Source organism: Miscanthus floridulus, unplaced genomic scaffold (genome assembly GCF_019320115.1).
Source record: "Miscanthus floridulus cultivar M001 unplaced genomic scaffold, ASM1932011v1 fs_308_1, whole genome shotgun sequence".
Taxonomy (NCBI): Eukaryota; Viridiplantae; Streptophyta; class Magnoliopsida; order Poales; family Poaceae; genus Miscanthus; species Miscanthus floridulus.
The window spans coordinates 82,848-102,164 of record NW_027096556.1 but is presented as its reverse complement, the minus strand read 5'-3'; positions in this window follow the sequence as shown (position 1 = coordinate 102,164).

The window sequence follows — 19,317 nt, the reverse complement described above, 5'->3', positions numbered from 1 at the left end:
GTTGAAGTTTGAGTGGAGTACAACAAACTTTGTTTTTGGGCCAAGAGCTAGATAAGCTTGTAAGAAAGTCAAAACGAGCCCTAAAGTTGGAATCCATGACTGTTTTGGGGAGCTCAAAATTTGGCTAAGTCTGGATGACTGAATTTAGGATTTCAGTTTTCATGTACCCCACTTTGGAGCCTTGTATCTCTCCAACCAGACCGAATAAGACTTTGAACCTTAAAGAAAAGTTGTAGTACTCATATAGATCTACAACTTTTGTTACTACATTTTGTGCCAGAACTAAACAGATCAGGAGATACGAAAGGACAAAAATTTATGTTCAGTCGCGTTTTTGGGGTAGAATTGAGTTTTGAATCTCATTGAACAGGTAGCTCGGCGTGGTGAGACTACACGCCGAGGTTCGGCCTCTGGCGTTGGCTGACACGACGCCGACGTAGTGGGCCCCATGCGCCACCGTGTCGTCGTCGACCGGGGTCGTCCGTGACGTGGCAAGACCTCGGCGTCGTGTCAGTCGACGCCGACCCTCATACCTCGGCGTCATGTCCTAAGACGCCTAAAAACGGTCTATTTTCAGAAAACGTTTTGGCAGTGGTCTTTTTTTTAAAAATGTTTTAAAAAAGGACCAAAATACAAAAATATCACACCAGCTGACACCTTTTTTTCTGTCCATGAAGGGGTGGAGGGAAAACGCAAGGAGGGCGGGACGAAAGGGCTTCTCTGGGTAGGACCCCAGAAGGAGGACTGTGGGAGTGTGCCTCCGCCCTGAGCTGTCTGTCCTACGGGGATACACAAGGGCATGGGTCAGGTATGAGATAAGTTGGGGAGTTGTGCCGCATCCGTGGTATCTAGGTGTCAGTGATCTGCCAGATCTATGGTCCATGGTAATATCTAGGAAAGCAACGGAAGCAAAGTCTACGATCTCGGGTTGAATGGCTCAAGAATGGTGATTGTAACACCTCTTTCTTTCAAGCCAATTCGAAAGAGAGGGCAATAACTAACTGAATCAACGCTCTGAGAAGGGAAGAAGGCTCCGTCGTGAGTTAGAGGTGACGGCTATGGAGTTCTATGCTAATTTGTTCACCACGCACGCAAGAGGTGCTTGATACGGGACCAATTCTTGACTGCGCCCCAGTAAAGGTCACGACAGGGTTGAACGATCTCCTACTGCAACCTTTCACCGCTGAGGAGATACATGCGGTGGTGTTCATGATGGGTGCCAACATGGCCCCAGGGCTAGATGGGCTAACAACGGGTTTCTACCAATTCCATTGGGAGACTTTGGGACCAAGTGTTACAGCGTCGGTTCTGAATTTTCTGAATGGAGGTGTCATGCCAGAGTCGGTTAACAGCACCACCATAGTGCTAATACTAAAAGCGAAGAATCCACATGAGATGAAACAATTCAGACCAATCGCTCTTTGCAATGTGATTTATAATATTTGTTCGAAAGTGCTGGCCAATAGGTTATGAGGCTGTCTAGATGACACTGTATGCGAGGAACAAAGTGCCTTTGTTCCGGGCCGATTAATAATAGACAATGTACTTGTGGCATATCAACGTACCCATTATCTGCAGAGAAAGAAAGGCAAATCCGGTGCATGTGTAGTGAAGTTTGACATGGACAAGGTGTATGACCTTGTTGAATGGGATTATCTCTTGGGTATTATGCTAAAATTGTGGTTTCATGAAGCTTTTATTACACTAGTGACGAGGTGCATGACACCAGTGTCCTTTACAATTAAAAGTTAATGGCTCGCTATCAAATGTCTTCAGGCCAACTAGAGGAATTTGACAGGGGGATCCCATATCACCGTATTTATTCCTTTTGTGTGCGGAGGGACTCTCTTATTTGCTGAAATTTGTCGGCCCAATGCATCTTGCCAGGGGTGTTCGTGTGGGTATTCATGCTCCCTGGATTTTGCATTTGTTCTTTGCGGACAATTACATCATGTTTTCAGAAGCATTGCAGAGAGGGGTAGTCAGACTTTAGCAAATCGTAGATGTCTATAGCCGGGATTCTGGGTAGTTGGTGAACCGGGAAAAAATCTAGTCTTCCTCAGCAAAAACTATGATGATCAGGCGAAACAGCCACTGGAGCTGTATGTTGACACTAAATCCTTGTCCGATAAGTACCTTGGGCTACCGACGGCGGTATGGCGCTCAACATCTGGTGCTTTTGATTTCATGGCCACAAGGATCAAGAGCCTGATCGGGACATGGAGTGGTAGAGAAGCGAGTTGTGCCGGGAGGGAAGTCCTTCTCAATTCGGTGGCTCATCAGGCAGTACCTACCTATTCAATGATCGAGTTGCTTTCTTCTCTCCAAGACAACCTGCAAGAAGATGAGATCGGCAATAGCAAACTACTGGTGAGGAAGCTCGCTGACAGTGGCACATACACGAGCTACGTTGGGAGCGTCTGATACAACATAAATCAGTTGGTGGCATGGGTTTCCGTGATCTGCACCTTTTTAACAAAGCAATGTTGGGGAAGCAGGGCTGGCGCTTGGTGACGCGGCCGAAGAGTCTTTATGCTCGAGTCTTAAAAGGCAGATACTACCATGATGGTGACTTCATGGGAGACATAAGGAGAAAGCATTCCAGTCACACATGGCCTGCCATCCTTGACAGAAAGGAGGTACTTGGTAGTGGCATGATCAAAGTGAATTGGCAATGGCGCCTCGACCAACATCTGGCGCGATCAATGGATCCACCTACATTTCGATGCGAGACCAATAACGCTCGGGGATGGACAGGAAATATCCTTGGTCTCTGAGCTCATGACTGCTTCTGGTCACTGGAATAAGGAGATTATCACTACGTCAAAAAGCATCTCTAGGGGCGGTTGTAGACCATTTGTAGGGGCGGTTTGCCTAGCCGCCCCTACGCAAGGGTCTTTATAAATCATGCATTTGTAGGGGCGATTCCCAGGCCGCCCCTACAAATCAATTTGTAGGGGCGGCTGGTATTTCCAGCCGTCCCTACAAATCGATTTGTAGGGGCGGGTCGTATTACCAGCCGCCCCTACAAATCGATTTGTAGGGGCGGCTGTAGTACCAGCCGCCCCTACAAATAGATATTTGTAGAGGCGGTTCAATCTAGAACCGCCCCTACAGTACGTTTTTCCGCTAAAAAAATTCAAATTTACAATTCAAAATCGCGTTGCCGAACGTCCCACGACCAACGTTCCGAACCGTATTCGCGTTGCCGAACGCCCCGCGACCAACATTCCGAACCGCGTTCGCGTTGCCGAACGCCCCGCGACCAACGTTCCGAACCGCGTTCGCGTTGCCGAACGCCCCGCGACCAGCGTTCGCGTTGCTGAACACCCCGCGACCGCGACTACAAGCATAAGAGTATTCTATAAACTACAATTATAAGTCCAATTCACAAGAATATATACAATCCATCATTAAATATACAAATTCTATACACATTGTTATCAACGTCCTAGAGCTAGCCTTTTAGTCTCACGAAGGTGTTGGTACTGAGGATTTGTACCTAACTCAGACTCTCGGTCATGGTAGGCGGCTCTGACGTGTACAATCTGGTCCAATATGAAGTTGCAAAGGTCGCCGACGAGCTCTAAGAGTTGGTCATCCTTGTATGGGTCTCTTTTCATTCATTTCTCTTCTCTCCACTACAAGGAAATAAGTTTCGGTTTAGTATTTCATACCATTTACGAAGTTTTTATACTACGTGTGAAGAGGTTCAAACTTACCCTTAAGGGGTATCTCCTATAGGCACCGGTGTTACCCATTATAGAACATATATAGTATCCACAATGTACACTCCCAGGCTTCTGCTTGGGGCACTGTGTGTTTTGCATATGAAAATATTAAGTAATGCTTTTGACAGCCATGTAACGGAGTACTAAAGAAGTAAGTTACACTTACCGCACATAGTATTTTTATAGCCAGCTTTTCCTTCCTTGCTGGATCATGACTTCCATGATGATTAGTGACATAGAACCTAAATGCCATGTTCGAATTATTTTAGCAAATACAACTTGTTAGTATCCAAAAGTGAACGTTACAAGTATGTATACAAACATATAAGCTAATGAGGATTGTCGATATGTATACGTCTTGAGAATCGATATGAAGTCTTTGTATGTCACCGTGTCCTTATCTAATGAATCAAAGACCCATGCCATGCTCCTCCCGACATTGACGGCTATACAAATCCAGTAGTTGCTGCATGGATTTAATCATAGAACTAGATAAGCCCTTTTGCATCGAATAAAATATATCGAACAAAGCTTTAAGTATAGAGTTGAGCTTACTCGAAGTTGTATGGTAGCCATATAGTAGAGTGGTGTTGGAGATTTTTGAAAGCCAAGGCAATGTATGCCGTAACCTTAAGGGACTCTTCCCTTAGCTTCGCACTACGGATGCGCTCTTTCTCCCGAAGAGTCTTTGCAGCTGCTAGCTCTTTGGCATCCAGTGTCCACCGTTTAGGGTAATTAAAATTTGTTTGGGCTATAGTTTGGGGGTCTACATACCCGGCTTTCACACTTGGCATTTGTTTGACAATGTGCACTTGCATTCTACAAATCACAGCGTGGGTTAGTTACAACAAAATTCAAAGATTACATTCATATCATATCGAGAGGACAATGACTTACAGGCACCACGTGCAAATTAGATTCATCTCCATTTCTCCCAGGTGAAAGCATGTGTGCATGTCATTGAAGTCAAAGACAATTTTTCTGGCTGGGCTTCCAAATGTGCCGGTGGGAAAGCATGCTTGTATGATATCTATTCTAGTTGGGAGAACACGCAAGTACCAATCATGAAACCTTCTCATTCCAAGTGGTAGGCGCTGGATGTCCCGGTTTGGTAGGAAGGGCTTGCCTCTTTCATATGTTTTCGGGCAATCCTTTGACCATTCGATGGCATCAACATTTGGATACTACTTTGCAATTTGGTGGAGTTTGCTACTGACGGCCACCTCAGAACCCCGTGATGGGACTTTTTTAACTTGGTTCTCAGGCTTGAACTGGTCATAGGAATACCACTTGGACACCGACGAGACGTCTTTGATCAGAACATAAACTGGCCTTATGTTGATTGGAATCTTCTTTCAGAGTTCCCATTCAGGCACGTCCTCATCTTCTTGTGCATCACCTTCTTCAGGAGGCACTCATTGTTCATGTATCGGTTGTGCTTGTTGAGAAGACTATGGCATCTCATGATGCACTTGCTCGATACGAGCTGGAGAAGGTTGTGGCATCTCATCAGGCACATGCTCGATAGGAGGCGGGAAAGAATGTGGCATCTCAGGAATGTGGGGGTCACGAGACGGTAAAAATATCTCCCCAGCCTCAACAACTCGCTCCAAATTTGGGAGAGGGGGAGGCGGCGAAGAAGCAGTCAATATAATGTCCTGTTTGTGCCAGAGGATGAACTACCCCATAACGTCTCCGAGTAACACTAGCCCCTCGGGAGTTACGTAGTCTATCCTCCACTACATGAACTCGGGCTTCACTGTATGCACCTCGACCGTAGTGTAGTCCGGTGGTATCTTATTATTGTGGTGTAAGCCACCAGGAGGATGTGCCACACCCGTTGCCACCTCCATCATAGTGTTCTGCCGGCCGCTGAGAAACATCAAGGTGCAACTAGTTGGTTCCTGTATGCGATCGACTGGGGTTGTGGCTGCAGTGGAACCTTGGTTGCTAGGAACTTTCGGAGGGCTGCCAACTAATGCCAGTTCTCCCGACGGCGTCACTAATATCCGTGGCTCCATAGATAGTCCTTGCTCCTCCAGCGCCTTCGCAACTAGAGCCTTCACTTAGAGCTCAAGACTAGTCTCCCAGTCTTGACCATGTTTCTTGTACATGTGCCTGTCCTCTTCGAATCCTTGCTTCCAGGTTATCCTTTTCCCTAGCCCCCTGGTGTGGCCTGTGTGCTCCTTGTTTCCCAAGCCAAGGCTAAGCTTGTCCCTCTCTCTGGAAGGATTGAATGAGCCCATCTCTTTGTCTTCAGCATATTTCAGTATCCTTGATACCGCCTCTTGGGTCTCTGGCTTATCAAACTTAAGATTACTACTGGATGGTTCTGTACTCCTCGCATATATCTAGTTCCTTGAGCGTACCTTCAAGTTCGTCACATCCATATTCCCAGCAGCTGTGGCCTCTTCATCCATCTTCATAAACTACTCTTCCTTGGCATAGTAGCCACCGGGGCCTAGATGATGGTGGTGTTTGTTCCTCTTCGCCAGCTCGGTGTTACGGGCACTGAGCTCCAATGCCTCCGGTGAAGTCTTCTGAGCCACAAGCTTCTTCCATTGACTAGGAGTTATTTTGCCAAACTCATTGAAGGGAGTTAACCCCTTTTGGATATACTTCGTGTTGAGCTCCGACCTCCAACATCGGAATGACTCTCCCATCATCCTGATAGCATTTTTTTTACCAATTCGTGCTTACCCTCTGGAAATCTAAAATTGACCTTCAGCTACCTATCCCATAGTGCATTCTTTATGTTCTCCAGTACCTCTTTCCAGTTAGGGATTGTTGGGTTTAATTTATATCTTACTAGGGCCCTAATCGCATTACAGAATCGTCCTCTTAATTCTTTCGGCTCAAGGATCTCCCCTGCTGGCCTGACCTCCGTTATCACATAGCAAGCCTTATCTAGATATAGATTTCCTTTTCTATCCCCTCGTTTCCTCTTAGGCTTGGTAGTCGTGGTTGTGTCTTGAGTTTGCGGAGTAGAGGCATCGTGATCCATCTCTGTGGTTATTGCCTCTGCTCTCCTTTCCTCTACTCCATCTTGTCCAGCGAGATGTCGCGGATGTCGATGTCGTCTTTTCTGAGTTTCAGGAGGGACCTGTATATAGGACAGGTCAAAGTATTAGCAGAGGTAACACAGCCAAAGCTTTAGCAAAATTTACAAGCTAAGGCTTCTTCCCTGCCTCCTTGTTCGGGTCAAAAATCCTTGTCCAAATCTTCCTCCATTGGCCTCCTTCTTGCTTCAGGTGGGAAAGGATCCTTGGGACTTTCATATCCCTCTTCTAACTCATCATCCTCTTCTTCTTCACCTTTAGCAGCCTCTCCTTCGGGGCCTTCCTCCTCGTCACATTCCTCCTGAGTAAGCATCACTTCTAGATCCTTTTCTACCTCGTTATTGAACTGTTCCTAAGTAAGCTGGACCTCTAGTGCTTGCTCTTCAAGGGTTGGTTGCTCATCATGCTCGGGGCATCGAGCTGCATTGTCTGTTGTTCGCGACATTATTTCGCGCTTTGTTCTAAAAGATGCAAGAAAGTGTGCTTTAGGTACGCGAGAAGGTATAAGAAATAAAAAAGGGCTATAAACCAAAGTAGTCCTATAAAATAACAATATATAAAAAAAACTAGTAGTAGCAGTAGTAGAGGCCTCAGAAACATGTCAATCATCATCTGATCTTGAACTTGGAGCATCAAAGCATCATAATAGAGAAGAGAGGAGAAGATAATGTAGGGGCGACTGCTAATGATGCCAAGTTCCTCACAAGTTTTTGATCATCAGCTCATATTCCATATAATGTATGGACTTGGACAATTTCATCATCGGCAAAACAAAGAAGAGGAGAGGAGAGGAGAGGGGAGATTTGGCAAAAAAACCTACAGCTGCTTAGCAAACAAAGTGCAGCAGCTGATGGCAAAAGACAGGACAACAAGTTCTGGGCAAGTCCTGGGAGATTTGGCAAAAAAAGCAACAGCAGCCAATAGTTAGTAGCTAGAAGTAGCCACTTAGGAGTAGTAAGTAGAAAGTAGTTGAGTAGAGTAAGTGTAGCAGTAGAGTGGTAGTAGTAGAGTAAGAGCAGTAGCCACTTAGGAGTAGTAGTAGGAGCATCACTGAAAGAAGAGTAGCAGTAGGAGTAGCAAGTACAGGGAGGAGTAATAGGAGTAGTAAGAGGAGTAGTAGGAGTAGTAAGAGGAGGAGTAGTAGGAGGAGGAGGAGTAGTAGGAGGAGTGGTAGGAGTAATAGTAGTAGTAGTAGCAGCCACTACACAACAGTAGTATATAAGCAAAAAAACCAGAGGAGTAGTAGTAGGAGCAGGAGGAGTACTAGTAGGAGTAGTAGTATAGATCAATGGCAGTAGTTATGTAGTAGTAATAGTATAGAAAAGTAGAGAGTAGTGGAGATAGTAGAGTAGAGTAGAGGAGTAGTAGTAAAAGTAGTAGAGTAGAGCAGTAGTAGTAGTAGTAGTAAAAAAGCAGCAGCCGTTAGTATAGGAGTAGGAGTAGAGTAGTAGTAGTATAGAGTAGCAGCAGCAGTTAGTATAGGAGTAGGAGTAGAGCAGTAGTAGTAGTATAGAGTAGCAGCAACAGTTAGTATATGAGTAGGAGTAGAGTAGTAGTAGTAGTATAGAGAGTAGTACGAGTAAGAGTAGTGAAGTAGTAGTAAGAGTAAGAGTAAGAGTACAGACTAGTAGGAAGAACAACTTAAGTAGTAGTTAAGTATTAGTAGCAGTAGTACTAAGGATTTGATATTGACGACCACTACTAGTAAGCATCAAGACAATGACAACCACTGCTAGTAAGCATCAAGACAATGACAACCACTGGCATGTGCTAAAAGTAGTAAGCATCAAGACAGTTATAGAGTGGCATGTGCTAAAAGTAGTAAGCATCAAGACAGTTGAAAGTATGCAGTGTAAGTGCCATGGAGCCCAATCAAAACCAAACACAAAACATAGAACAAAACTCAAATAAGAAATAACATGTGTACTTGCTGCTAGAAATTTCATGTTCATCACCAGCACCATGTAAAAAAATCATGTAAACTGCATTCTTAATTTCTAATCCGTTGACAAATTAATTTCTAATCCTGTAAACTGCATTCTTCATCACCAGCAGAGCAAGTTCTAATCTATAAGTTTTAGTGCATAAAACAAAAATGAACAACCAATGCCATGTTTCAAAAATACAAAAAAGACAAGAAAGTCTACACTAAGGTTAAGGGCATGGGAACTTTTTAATGGTCAGTTCTCAACAGGCATAGATAAGATCATGACAACATTCATGTTAACTAGAGCACATGCTGGTCCAGTGCAAGAAGCCACTAGTGGCATGTGTGAATAGAAAATTAGAAATTCAAGCATTCACATGCAACCAGAATGAGCCTACTGACTTTGCTTCCAAATAAGTAACACAGAACTGTTGCCTGAGTTTCAACACCTTAACAACAACAGTGGTAAATCGATTTTAAGCTTTATAATTCACAATTAACAGTACTATTTTTTTATATGAGCAGTGGACAGTCTATTCCACTATCACTACTAGGATCGAGAGAGCCAATAAATGTTATCAAAATTATGTCTACCAGACTAGACAAGAACTTATAGTATCCTTGTTAATACATTAGTTAAAAGCTACATAGGACAGGCCACATCTCTGAGCATATCATATGCTGACATGCCTGTTATTTGTGTATCGAAGACAACATAAAAAAATTGATGATACTCAGAACTTCTCTTTCCATTTATGCTTGATATTTTCATGTTGTCATCTTGTATTCCAGAAGTGAACCATGGTTTCTCTCAATAGATTTCAACTTAGTTCGGTAGACCTAAGAATGAGTACTTGACCTTTTGTAATGACTGATCCGTATCACAATACTGACTAAAATCTAATAATTCAGTATAGTATTGGTTTGTGCTTTCACTTGCAGATGGTTTATAAATTCAGTGAAGTAATTTAGGTAGACCAAAGGACCACACATAAATCATGATTGAGTCAGTTCCAAGGTGTTATCCCCGGCGACATACAAATAATGAGTTAGCAGAGCAAGTTCTGATCTATAAGTTTCAGTGCATAAAATAAAAATGAACAACCAATGCCATATTTCAAAAATACAAAAAAGATCTAGGAGACTGGGGTTTACTCACCGAGGAACGAAGAGAACACTCATCGAGGAGCGACTGGCGTGGTCGGCGGCAGAAACCCTAGGCGCGTAGGGGCGGGAGCCAGGGGCTGGGTGTGGGACGCCGGGGGCCGGGCGCCTGGGGCCGGTTGTGGGCACGGGACCGGTGGCGTGGCCGGCGGCGGAAACCATAGGCGCACAGGGGCGGGCGCCGGTGGCCGGGTGCGGGATGCCGGGGGCCGGGTGCGGGCGTGGGACTGGCGGCTTGGTCGGCGACGGAAACCCTAGGCGCGCAGGAGCATCGGGGGCCGAGTGCGGGACGCCGGGGGCCGGGAGCCTAGGGTCGGGTGCGGGCGCGTGACCGGCGGCATGGTCGGTGGCGGAAACCCTAGGAGCGTAGGGGCGGGTGCCGAGGGCCGGGTGTGGGCGGGCGTGAGCGCGGGACCGGCGGAAACCCTAGGCGCGCGGGTAGCCTGACGACGTCGTCGGTGGAAGAAGACAGCGCCCAGACGACATCACTCCCGTGCGCCGTCCTATTAATACTCCCTCGTATTTCTAGGGGCGGTTCCTAATCCAGCCGCCCCTAGAAATACATTTTTAGGGGCGGTTCCTGATCTAGCCGCCCCTACAAATACATTTGTAGGGGCGGTTCTTGATCCAACCGCCCCTACAAATAGTTTCTATTTTTTAAATTATAAATTCTATATTTTTTATATCATAAAAAAGCAAAGTAATATGATTTCAGATAATTATAAATTCTATATTTTAAATTATAAATTCTATATGATTCCAACCGCCCCTATAAATTCTATATATTTTTTTTCAAATAATTTCAACTTGAAACAATATTTTAAAAGAGTAAATGATTTCAGATGAAAAACTCATGAATACCAAAGTTGTAGAACTCATCAATATGTACAACTTTTATTTTGATCATATTTTCATTTGACCAAATTTGAATAGTTGAAATTTTGAATTTCACTAAATGGCAACTTCAAATAAGATTTTGAAACCTTAAATGATTTCAACAATAAAAGTCGTGAACATAAAAGTTGTTTCTCTATCTACAACTTTTATTTTGGTCACTTCTTCATGTGATAAAGTATTAGTAAACATTGTTCATAAATTCACATATGACTCATAGTTTCATGAACTACACGAGAAACATGTTGATTTGTGAACAATGTTTACTATCACTTTATCAGATAAAGAAATGATCAAAATAAAAGTTATAGATCTTGATGAGTTATACAACTTTGGTATTCATCACTTTTTCAGCTGAAAATCATTTAATGGTTGAAAATCTCAGTTTGAACTTGTCATTTTTTAAATTTAAAAATTTGAAGTGCTCAAACTTTGACAAATGAAATTTTGTAGTAATAGAGTGGATGTTCAAATAGAGTCATCTGGATGTTGCAAAGGGATAGTCTCACACACATGCATAAAATGTAGTCTTATACACATACAAAAATATGTAGTCTTACACACGTACATAAATATATAGTCTCACACACATGCATAAATGAAGTCTTACAAACACACACTTACACAAATACTCCACGTTCAAAAACTAGCTAGCCTGCTGTAACGACTTTCCCTTTGACACCTTTTCATTCCCATGGCATTATGTCTTTGGAGAGGTTCTTTTCACAACACTGATCTTCTTAGGAAAGTCTGTGAATAGCGGTATCTCATCGTAGTTATTGTAAGCTTCAACATCTTCCACGCCATCAACTCCAATAATGCGTTGTTTCTCGAAGGCAACCACGTGCTTTGTCTTCTTCTTTGGGGGAAGGTTACTTTGTGGGTCAGACATACAGAAAACTTGTGCGACACGTGATGCGAGCACCCAAGGGTCATCTTGGTAGCCTAGATTCTCGAGGTCCAGGACTCTCAATTCGATCTCGTTCAGTTGGTGTTGTTTGATCCAGCGGCATCGAAACAGGGACCACCGTTATATCCCTTCCATAGTCAAGTTCCCATATCTCTTCAATGATGCCAAAGTATTGGATCTTTCACCCTAATCCATCGAGAGCTTCTATTCAAACGCCGTTGTTTTGGTTCACATATTTACTATCCTTTGCGTGGGTATAGTACGTGTACCCATTGATGTCATAAGCATTCCAAGATGTCACTTGTCTCATTGGCCCCTCCACCAACCTACTGATAGGTAATAGAGTCTATGGTTTCACCAAGCGGTATGTTTTGGTCCTTCAACCATGTAGTTAGTCGTTGCTTGTGATGTTTCATGACCCAATCATCCAAACAGCCATTTCTCTCCGCCATAATGATAGCCAAGTGTTCATCAATATACGGTTGCATCAGTTATGTACTCTGCAAGACACTATAATGCGCCCGACTTATCTCTTTGTAATCATGGTCGATGAACACTTTTCTACCACTGGTGCCCTTCCTAGCCAGCCTACCCTTGTGATGAGAATCAGGTTTACCAATCCCTTTCTATACTTTTAGGTACTCTTGACAGCACTCGATGACTTCTTCAGTACTGTAACCCTCTATCATGGAGCCCTCTGGGTATCCTCGATTATGCACGTATCGACTTAAAACTGACATGAACCGCTCATAGGACCACATTTCATGCAAGTAGCAAGGGCCAAGCGCCTGTATCTGATGAACCATGTGAATCATGAGATGTGGCATTATATCAAAAAAAGCAGGAGGTAAACACATCTCGAGTTGGTTTTGTGTCTCCACCACAAATTCATGTAGGTCACTCAGCTCTTCCTTGCCAATCGTCTTCTGTGAGATCTTCGAAAAGAAGTAGCACATGCGGGTGATGGCCATTTTCAAGAACTCTGGCTTTATAGCCCTGATTGCAATAGGTAGAAACACTGTCAGCATCATATGGTAATCGTGAGCCTTGCAGTGTGTTATTGACAAGTCCTTCATCGACACTAGCTTCTTCACATTTGCTGAAAACCCAGTCGGGACTTTGATCCCCCTCAGGAAAGTGCATATAGCTCTCTTCTCGTCTAGTGTTAGGTTGAAGCACGCCGCGGGCAGAGTGTATTTTCTATTAGCCTCAGGTACCAGGGTGAAGCTGTGGCATCACGTTTAGCTGCACCATGTCTTTCCTGTGCTTTTCAGACCATCCTTTGACTTGCCTGTGTCCATCAAGGTAGCAATGAGACTCTCAAAGACATTCTTCTGCACGTGCATAGCATCAATGGCATGGGGGACCTCCAAGTCTAGCCAATAAGGCAGATACTAAAAGAAGATCGATTATTTCTTGAAAGGTACGCCTTCGACAGGAGGTGTGCTTCTATCTCTGTTCATCCCATCCAGATTCTTCTTTCCATACATGACGCGTATGTTTTTCACCATTCTATACACATGTTCTCCGTTATGACATCTCTCCAGAGGGGGTTCAATCTTCGGGGCGTTGTCATAAAATCTAAAGAACAATTTGCTGTGGTACTTGTGACTTGTCATTAAGAAGCATCGGTTCCTTAGGTAAACTATCTTCTTGGATGCATCTAGGTATACCCATGTAGTACCATCCAAGCAAACCAAGCATCCCGTCTTCCCTTTGATCTATCTAGACAAAGCAAACAGCGCGGGGTAATCATTGGTAGTAACAAATATTATTGCTCTATATATGAAGTCCTCCTTTCGGAACGCATCATACATCTATTCCCCATGCCTCCATAGCCTCTCCATTTCTTACATCAAGGGTTCGAGGAACATGTCTATATCAATGCCTAGTTGTTTAGGGCTAGAAATAAGAATAGTGAGGAGAAGGTACTTTCTCTTCTGACACAACCATGTTGGGATGTTGTACATGGTCAAGATCACTGGCCATGTGCTGTGGTTGCTCATCCTCTCATTGAAGGGATTCATTCCATCGGTGCTCAGGCCAAATCGTACATTCCTTGGGTCATCGCTGAATTCTTTATGCTTCTTATCAAACCTTTGCCACTGACTACAATTAGCCGTGTGTGCAATCTTATCATCATCCACCTTGCGCTCATCATCCCACCATATCATGAGTGTGGCTTCATTAGGGTTTAGGAACATACGTCTCAAGCGGTCGGTCACTAGCAGGTACCACATTACCAGGGTAGGAATTCTTCTCTACTTTGCATCATTGCCTAATGGAGTGTCCTCTAGGGGCTGAGATTCTTGTACCACCTTTTTTGTATCCTTCTTATTCCTCTTTTTCCCTGTGGTGGGTTCGTCCCCACCGTAAAGGTCATTGTTCTTGTACCTGCTGGCCCCACATCGGGGATATTTATCTAGTGACTTGAACGTTTCGCCACGAAAAAGTATACAGTGGTTGGGGCATGCATGTATTTTTTCAGCCCCCATTGTCAATGGACTTATGACCTTCTTCACTTGGTATGTGTTGGCGGGAACTGAATTTGGTATTGGCAGCACCCATGACAGGAGATGCAATAGATCATTGAAACTACAGTCTGACCAGCCGTACTTAGCCTTCAGGATGAGCAGCTCAAGCACAAAACGTAGCAATGTCCAATGTGTCAGGACAACCCTTTTCAACACCATACACAGTCTCCTTCGATGCTTTTGTCACTCTTTCCAAATTTTCTAGACCTTTCGGGACTATTTAGTAAAATCTTTGGTCCAAGGGTTCAAATTATGTCCTCTAAATCATCTTTATCTCCAACACGTGCTCCACCATCATTATTGGCACCACCTTCGTCATTACCATCCCAACCACCAGCATCACCACCTTGTTCATTACCAAACTCGAAATCTATTCATGCATCAAGCTCTGCTGAATATTGGGACAGGGATTCTATGGTTTCATCGTCATATTCCTCCTCATCCTCGTCGTTAACAATAACCGTTTCACCATGATGAATCTATACTGTGTAGTCCTCAACAAATCCTCGCATAATCAAATGTGATATGATGATAGTCACATCTGTCCATGCCATATGGTTCTTGCAATCTTTACAGGGGCAAATAATTGTATTCTTATTCTCTTTCAATGTTGTTGCATGCTTCGTTGCGGCTTCAATAAATTTATCCACCTCTTCACAGAAACCTGCCTTCAACCTTAACGAACCATACATCCAAGAGTTCCTGTACTCCATCTTTTACAACAACAATAAAACAAACATTAAAGGACTACTTATTCAGATATATATAAAAATGAATCAAAGTAATAATTATTTAAGAATAATTGTATATACCTCAGATATATATGAATATAAATCTAATATAATTACATGAAGCATACAAACACACCATGGTAGAGGAAAATTAATTAATGGCCCATTTATCCATAAATAATTAAAATACATATTTATTGATTACAATAAACAATTTCAAAGACAACAATTAGCAATAATTGTACTTTACCCAATATCTTTCATACAAACCCTAGTCCAATTTTATCAAACATAAATTTACAAAAAGGAAATTAATAAAAAAACAAACCCTAGATCTAGATCACATGCACATGAAACATCCATAAAACTAACTAATTGTTCACTTAAATCAAGAAACATGGACCAAATAAGGGTATGATCTTGTTCCCCTCCCTAATTTACCCTAGTACATTTAAAAGTTGGGTCTAATTTGCTCATAAATAGCTCAAGCACCATAGAAGAGAGAGAAAAACATAACTCTAATTACTCACTAACCAACCATTAAAACTTCAAAAAAAAGTGTGGAATAGCATTTTCTTACCTTCTATAACCTCTCCACCAAAGGGTTTGAGACCAAAACCTTCCCCCTTAGTAGAGCAATTTTTGGGAGGTGCCCAAGGCCTCCCCACCTTTCTTTCACGGGTTGGAGTGAGTGACCCGAGGAGAAAGAAGGTGTTGCTTCTGTTTTATATGGGGGGGCATTTGTAGGGGCAGCTGGTGATTGAGCCGCCCCTACAAATTGAAGCTATAAATACGGGGCCATTTTTAGGGGCGGCTCAATCACCAGCCGCCCCTACAAATACCATTTCCAAGGGCGGCTGGTGATTGAGTCTCCCCTACAAATCAGACCCCATTTGTAGGGGCGGCTCGTAACACTAGCCGCCCCTGCTGTTCCATTTGTAGGGGCGGCTGGTGTCTGGGCACCCGAGCACGCCACTGTAGGGGCGGCTCCATCACTAGCCGCCCCTACAAAAAAATCAAACCGTTGCTAAAAATCATTTTCTACGTAGTGTATCCGTGACACTTTCCTCCCAATTGATGTTGAAGCTATACTCCATATACCAATCAAGGCACAAGATGAAGTGTAACACCCCTAGTGTTATGCACCTATTTAGCAATAGTTTGATGCTTAATAAAACCTGATAAATAAGTTTTCCAATGCTTGGTGATAAACTCTTGCATGAAATAATAAGGTAAATGTTTGTTTAAATCACTTTTGTGAGCAAAATCAATATGCGTGTTGCTAACCAACCTTGGTTTTGTGTTTAAACACCTCTAAATGATCTTTTGAACAAAAGTTGTTTAGGGTTTGTTTTGGAAAAATATGGAGAAAGTGCTTAAAAATACCAAAAACTTGAAGTGTAGTTGTTTGCTTGATGGCTATTTGAGAGCTGAATAAATAATTGTTTTATTCAACAACAACAACAAAAACAAAGCCTTTAAGTCCCAAACAAGTTGGGGTAGGCTAGAGTTGAAACCCAACAGAAGCAATCAAGGTTCAGGCACGTGAATAGCTATCTTCCAAGCACTCCTATCTAAGGCTAAGTCTTTGGGTATATTCCATCCTTTCAAGTCTCCTTTTATTGCCTCTACCCAAGTCAACTTCGGTCTTCCTCTGCCTCTCTTCATGTTACTATCCTGACTTAGAATTCCACTATGCACCGGTGCATCTGGAGGTCTCCGTTGCACATGTCCAAACCATCTCAACCGGTGTTGGATAAGCTTTTCTTCAATTGGTGCTACCCCTAATCTCTCACGTATATCATCGTTCCGAACTCGATCCCTTCTTGTATGACCACAAATCCAACGCAACATACGCATTTCCACGACACTTAGCTATTGAATATGTCATCTTTTCGTAGGCCAACATTCTGCACCATACAACATAGCAGGTCTAATCGCCATCCTATAAAACTTGCCTTTTAGCTTCTATGGTACCCTTTTGTCACATAGGACACCAGACGCTTGCCGCCACTTCATCCACCCTGCTTTGATTCTATGGCTAACATCTTCATCAATATCCCCGTCCCTCTGTAGCATTGATCCTAAATATCGAAAGGTATCCTTCCTAGGCACTACTTGACCTTCCAAACTAACATCTTCCTCCTCCCGAGTAGTAGTGCTGAAGTCACATCTCATATACTCAGTTTTAGTTCTACTAAGTCTAAAACCTTTCGACTCCAAAGTCTCCCGCCATAACTCCAGTTTCTGATTCACTCCTGTCCGGCTTTCATCAACTAGCACTACATCGTCTGCGAAAAGCATACACCAAGGGTATGCTTTTCGTGGACGATGTAGTGCTAGTTGATGAAAGCCAGACAGGAGTGAATCAGAAACTGGAGTTATGGCGGGAGACTTTGCAGTCCAAAGGTTTTAGACTTAGTAGAACTAAAACTGAGTATAGCTTTGTAATATGTGGTAGAGTGCTTGTTTGTGCCTAGTTAGATGTTTGATATGTTAGTTAGTGCTCCAAAGTTTAATAAAATATTGTTTCCTGGAGACTGAGTTTCTAAGTGCTCAGCGTTTTCGCTGACATTGCTGAGTTTGAGCATGTTTATCTCCTAATCCATGCAGCTAATGACTAAAGTTTCTTAAGCAAAGTTGGATTCCCCTGGGCTATGAAAATGTCTCGAAAAGGACCCAAGACCTGCATCTCAACCGTATAAGTTGTATAGTGCTTCCAAGTTGGGCACATGGTCTCTACCGCACCCACATCTGCCTCTGCTAGAGACCATGTCGTTCCCTATGCGTGCACAGTCCGCACCATGTGTGCCCACGCGATGCCCGCATCCTTGCCACGCTGCCCTACCCCCTATGCTCGCCCTCGCACTATTCTCCCTCTTGCATTGTTCTCTGTCTCGGCACGATGTCGCCATGCCCTCCACGGTCGGGAATCGGCCATCGCCCATCCCGACGACGGACTCTGCTCGTGTGAACAAAGAATAGGGAGTGGAGGAGAGAAATAGAAAGAAAATCAGGGCTCCATTTGTAAATGTGCAAGAGACAAAAGAAAAGGTGGGAGGACCTATTTTGTTTTGGAGAAAGCATGGGGTTCCTGACGAAAAAGTCCAAATCGGAGTTGGGCCTCCGCTGGCGGGTTTTTTTCAGTTAGGCCGAATCTGTGCTGCTGGGCCAGTTCTGGTCAGTGGGTCTGCAAGCCCAGGTCGGCCTTTTTTATTTTTCTTGTTTTTGTCTATTTACAGTTAAAAATAGAGAGCTTACAAAATTCATAGTATATCACAGAAAATCATAAAAATATCAAACCAGTTTTGTTGGACTCCACGCAACTAGGTCTATGCATTAGACATGTAATATCACATGCTTAGTATAAAGGTTTTGTTGTATAGATAAATCGAAGATTTTATATGTTTAATTAATAGATGTTGTTTTAGCAGACCTAATGAAGTAAAATTTTATAGTAAGCTGCTCTTGATGTGTGTGAGCTGTGGTAAAAATTTCATGTGTAGTGGATTTTGTTTTACCGAGTTATTGATTTATCTTATGCTTGTTTATTAGTTTTAAAATAGTTAAAAATATATAAATCAGAAAATATGTGTCATCTATGTGTTATAACTGTTATGTCCTATGAATGCATAATGTGGCTCTGTTGTTTCATAAATATTGATTTATAGATTTATCATGTGTCACATGCCTTTATCGCCATTAAATCTTAATTAAGTGCTGGTAAATAATATGTTTATCCAAAAATTGTGAACCTTGTATAGTAGTTATGATTAGTTAATATTGTACCTCCCATAAAATCCTCATCTCCAAATTAGATGTTTGGCACACCACTTTGTATTTAGTCTTTATGCTTAATTAAACTATTAAATATAATAAATGTTTAATCTTATGCTTACAACATGTTTTCCATGATAATTGTGCTATATGTGAACTGGGCAAAGTTTTGCCTAACTCTGTTTAGTAGTAGATGTGTGCTTAACATATTGTTCTAGCTTGTGTTTGTATGTTTAAATTGCAAGAATGATTGTTTTGATAACTTGTGCTATGATTGTAATAAGTAATAACTACCAACACTTATGCCACACTCTAACTCATTTGTGAAGTTAATAATCAACTCACGAGTAAGTACCGATGAGAGAGGATGAGAGTCAAACCTAGAACGATTAATACCATTAGTTCACCCTACGACGTGTTGCTTGTTTGTTAATGTTTGTGAATATCTATGATACGCCTGTTTCACTTAAGCAGGCTATAACACCTCTGGTGTTACGAGCTCGTTTAGTATCGAGATTTAGGCCTAAGAAAAATTTCTGAAACGAGTTTCTTGGATTTTTTATTTAAAACATACTTGAAGTGATAAGTGA